The following is a 5,259-nucleotide window of genomic DNA, read 5'->3' as shown; positions in this document are numbered from 1 at the left end:
TGGCAAGAGTTTGGACTTTCTTTCCTCAGGAAACCTTTCTTTCCTCAAGTGGATTGTCACCAAGTCTCCTGGTTCTAGTATGAGTTCTCGTCTGCCTTTGTTGGCGAATCTTGCATACTCTTTGGTTCTCTCCTCAATATTCTTCTTAACCTGCTCATGGAAGAAACAACAAACTCGGCCTTGGCCTTTCCATCAAGATTAATCTGCTCTTTGTATGGTATAGGCAACAAATCAAGAGGAGTCAAAGGATTAAACCCATAAACTATTTGAAAAGGTGAGAACTTAGTAGCTCGGTGAACAGAGTGATTATAAGCAAACTCAACATGAGGCAAACAATCTTCCCAAGTCCTAATATTCTTTTTAATCACAGCACGCAAGAGAGTAGCCAAGGTCCTATTAACTACTTCAGTTTGCCCATCAGTTTGTGGGTGACAAGTAGTAGAAAACATCAGCTTAGTTCCTAGCTTAGACCAAAGGGTTTTCCAGAAATGACTCAAGAACTTGGTATCTCTATCAGAGACAATACTCCTAGGCATGCCATGAAGTCTAACCACTTCTTTAAAGAACAACTCAGCAATGTGAAGAGCATTATCAGTTTTGTGGCAAGCTATGAAGTGAGCCATTTTAGAGAACCTATCTACCACCACAAAAATCGAATCCCTTCCTTTCTTAGTCCTAGGCAATCCTAACACAAAATCCATTGATATGTCTACCCAAGGTGCATCAGGGATGGGAAGTGGAGTGTACAAACCTTGAGGCCGAGCCTTAGCCTTTGCTTGAGTACAAATGATACATCTACTGCATATCTTCTCGACATCTCTCTTCATGTTTGGCCAGTAGAAGTGCTCCTTTAGAATAGCATAGGTCTTAGCAACACCAAAATGCCCCATCAGACCTCCACCATGTGATTCCTTGGCGTGCCTCTTATTCAGCTTGTGTTGTCCCTTCAGGTGTTTGAGTGATTCATGATCAGTGTGGATCACAAACTCTTTTGGCCACAAGTAGTGCTGCCATGTCTCCAAAGCCCTGATTAATGCATAAAGCTCCTTGTCATAAGTCGGGTAGTTCAGCATAGCACCTCCAAGCTTTTCACTAAAGTAGGCAATGGGTTTCTTCTCTTGCATCAGCACTGCTCCAATACCTATTCCAGAAGCATCACATTCAATTTCAAAAGTCTTAGAAAAATCAGGGAGTGCAAGCAAAGGTGCTTCAGTCAACTTCCCTTTTAGGTTCTGAAAAGCTTCTTCTTGTGCCTCTTCCCATCTGAACCCCACATTCTTCTTGATAACTTCAGTGAGGGGTGCTGCAATAGTGCTGAAGTCTCTGACAAACCTTCTGTAGAACCCAGCTAGTCCATGAAAGCTCCGGACTTCACTCACACTCTTAGGAACTGGCCAATCTCGGATGGCTTTTACTTTTTCTTCATCCACCCTGATCCCTTGAGCTGAAACAACAAAGCCTAGAAACACAAGGTGATCTGCTCCAAAAGTACATTTATCAAGATTAGCAAAAAGAGATTCTTTCCTAAGTACTTCTAAAACAATTCTCAAATGTTCAGTGTGCTCAGACAAACTTTTGCTATAGATCAAGATGTCATCGAAATAAACTACCACGAAGTGTCCTATGAAGGCTCTCAAAACATGATTCATTAGTCTCATGAAGGTGCTAGGAGCATTAGTTAAACCGAAAGGCATAACAAGCCACTCATACAAACCATGTTTTGTTTTAAAAGCAGTTTTCCATTCATCTCCTTCTTTCATCCTAATCTGATGATATCCACTCTTTAAATCTATCTTAGAGAAAATGCAAGACCCATGCAATTCATCAAGCATATCATCAAGTCTAGGGATAGGATGTCTGTACTTTACAGTGATATTGTTGATGGCTCTGCAGTCAACACACATGCGCCAGCTTCCATCCTTCTTTGGCACCAGTAGTACAGGCACGGCACAAGGGCTCATGCTTTCTCTAATGTGTCCTTTAGCCATCAGCTCATCAACCTGCCTTTGCAACTCCTTGGTTTCGTCTGGGTTGGTTCTATAGGCTGGTCTATTTGGAAGAGAAGCGCCTGGAACCAGATCTATTTGGTGTTCAATCCCTCTGAAAGGTGGCAAGCTAGCTGGACTCTCTCTTGGAAAGACATCTCCATATTCCTGCAAGATAAACTCAAACCCTTTCGGAAGCTCCGGAGCATGGTTAGAAGAAGTTAGTAGTGAACCTTTGAAGATAAACAAAAGCAAAGGTTGTTGGAGAATCAAAGCTTTCCTGATCTCACTGTTTTTGGCCAAAGGGTTAGTTCCCTTCTTTGAGTCAGATGAGTTCTCCTTGGCTTCTTGTCGCCTGAGCCTTAGTTGTAGCTGATCTTCATGTACTTCTTGAGGTGACAAAGGTGCAAGCACAATCTTTTTATCTCTGTGAGTGAAGGAGTGGCGATTTGTAAACCCATCATGGATAGCTTTCTTATCATACTGCCAAGGCCTGCCTAAGAGAATATGACTTGAATCCATGGGTAGTACATCACACACTATCTCATCTTGATACCTCCCAATGGTTATAGGAACCATAACTTGCTCAGTAACCTTCAGCTCGCCTCCCTCATTAAGCCATTGAAGTGGGTAGGGTCTAGGATGCTTCCCTGTTTTCAGCCCAAGCTTTGCTACAAGAGATTCACTAGCCACGTTAGTACAACTTCCACCATCTATAATCAAGCTGCAAACTTTATCATAAACAGTACAACGAGTGTGAAAAAGATTCTCCCTTTGATCAATGTCTTCTGGTTTGGATTGGACCTGAAGAGACCTTCTTGTAACCAGGAGCTGTCCTCGGACTGGATAGTCTATTAACTCTTCCTCGGAAGTATCAGCTTTCTCTTCCTCAGATATAATATCTCCATTATCCAAGAGAATCATCACCTTCTTGTTAGTGCATTCATTCGCATAGTGACCAATGCCATGGCACTTGAAACACTTCACATCTCTTGATCTAGTTGCTGGTGCTTTTCCCTTATCATCACGCTGATAGGCTTTGTGTTCTTCCTTGGGTTTAGCTAGGCTTTTCTCATCCTTGGTTGTCCTGTAGTTGTTGCCGTATGAACCCTTGGAGCTGTTCTTTCTCTTCTGTTGTTGCTCAATGAGGATAGCTTTGTGAAGAAGCTCATAGATGTCATCATAATCTTGCAGCTCCAATCGATCTTGTATTTCTCTGTTGAGACCAGCTTGGAACCGAGCCATAGTTGCATTAGAATCCTCAACAACAGATGCTTTTATCATGAGAGTCTCCATCTCCTGATAGTAATCCTCCACGCTCTTAGTTCCTTGAGTGAGCCTCCTTAGTTTCAGATGAACATCCTTGTGGTAATGACTTGGAACAAATCGTTTCCTCATGAGAGTCTTGAGTTCAAACCAGCCTGACACTGCTGCTTCTCCGGTTCTTCTTCTTGTTGAAGTGATCTGATCCCACCAATGAAGAGCATAACCATTGAACTCAGTTGCTGCAAGTCTAACCTTTTTTAACTCTGAGTAGTTGTGACATTCAAAGATCAACTCTATCTTCTTTTCCCAATCAAGGTACTCGTCTGGATTGCTGGTACGACTGAAGACTGGTACTCTGAGCTTGATGTTACCAAGACTATCATCTGGCCTGTGTCTCTCTGCACGGTTGGTTCTGGTCTGAGATGGTGCTCTAACTGATCTTACTTCATCCGAACTCCTTCCGGAAGAGGTGATATCATCATCAGTCAAGCCAGTAGCTACTCTCTTGCCTCTCCTTTTCTCTCTAGCAGCTTTCCTAGCCTGAGAAGCACTACCTAAAACATTGTTAGTAGCAAAGGAATTTCTTTCAAATTCAAGTTTCTTATCTATTGCTTTCATCAGAGTTGACATCATAGCATCCATCTGGACTTTGTTGAATAGATTTGGATGATCTTCCCGCTCATGCTCTTCATCCGACATGATTCCTATTAAGAAACTCAACAAGAAAGGTTAGAACACAATATGATAGCCGAAGCCTCACTGGTGTTTCTCTCAAGTGTTTCTCTCAAGTGTTTCAGTTTGTGAATCCAGGAGTTCAATAGCAAACAGAGTTCAAGCCTTTTGAAGTCAATTCCCTACCCCAAAGAGAAGAAAAGATAGACAGTATTAAGAGATTTAGTTCGCAAGAGGCTTTACCACCAGAGACTGGATTTCTCTTCAGTCTGGCTGGATTTCTCTTCAGCCTTAGATGCTTTGATCTTTCTTTTTTTTATACTGGTCGGCCCCCTCGCACTTTTAGATAGATAGAGAAGAGATGGATAGATTCACAGAATGATCAAAAGAGGTTCCCAAAGAGAAGAAGGAAATCGAGTACAAACCCTGAATCAAAAGCCCTCAATCTGCTCTGATACCACTTAATGAAACCCTTGATGGTTTGTTTTCCCTTTTGGATGGATCTGAGGGTGATATGGGTTGTGTTTTGCGGATTAGAACAAGGATGGTATTGTCTCCTTGAAAGATGGTGAGATGGTTGATGGATTGAGATAGATATGGTGATGAACTTCAGTGTAGATCGATGGAGAGATCAAACACTTGTGTAGATGTGCTAGAGATCGTGAGTATTACGCCCACAAACAATGATCTAAAGCCAAAGCCTTGCAGAGAATCAACTCCTAGGCAAACAGTGTTCAGAAACTGAACAAAGGATTCACAATAACAAAGGAAAGATTTTTATTGAAAAAGTGAATGAATCATACTTTGGATTCTCACGGTTTATGTAGAACAATGACAAAGAAAGAATGTGGAAACTTGCAACAAGACTTGTGTGAAACTAAGAAGAAAACACTTAGAACTAGGCAATCTCGAAGACTGAGTAATTGAAGAATTCCTTGACTTGATTCTCCATCGAAGTTGGTTCTGGTTTAGAATAAACCAACATCGAATTTGCATTCTTCAATCTCCTGGTTTGTGATCTTGTAACCGGGCCTAACTTGGTTATGAGTTCATGGTTGTCGTGGGCTTTACTTGTCTCCTCTTCAGCAACATCTAGCTCACTTGTCTCCTCTTCAGTATCACTCAGCTGAATCAGCTCCTCATGCTCCGCATTGGCTCCTTGTTCAGCTAGGTTTGCATCATTGTCCACCATTCTTCTATACTTCTTGACATCTTTGAATGGAGTAGCTTCATACTCCCCCTCTCGCAGTACCTTGTAGCCTTCTTCCAATGGTGTTTTGGCTTGTCTACCTCCAAGGTCTCCTGCCTCATTTAAAATGTCAAGTGTGTACTTCCT

This window comes from Raphanus sativus, unplaced genomic scaffold, assembly GCF_000801105.2.
Source record: "Raphanus sativus cultivar WK10039 unplaced genomic scaffold, ASM80110v3 Scaffold0012, whole genome shotgun sequence".
Classification (NCBI taxonomy): Eukaryota; Viridiplantae; Streptophyta; class Magnoliopsida; order Brassicales; family Brassicaceae; genus Raphanus; species Raphanus sativus.
The sequence above is the reverse complement of the archived record's forward strand: the minus strand, read 5'-3'. Positions refer to the sequence as shown.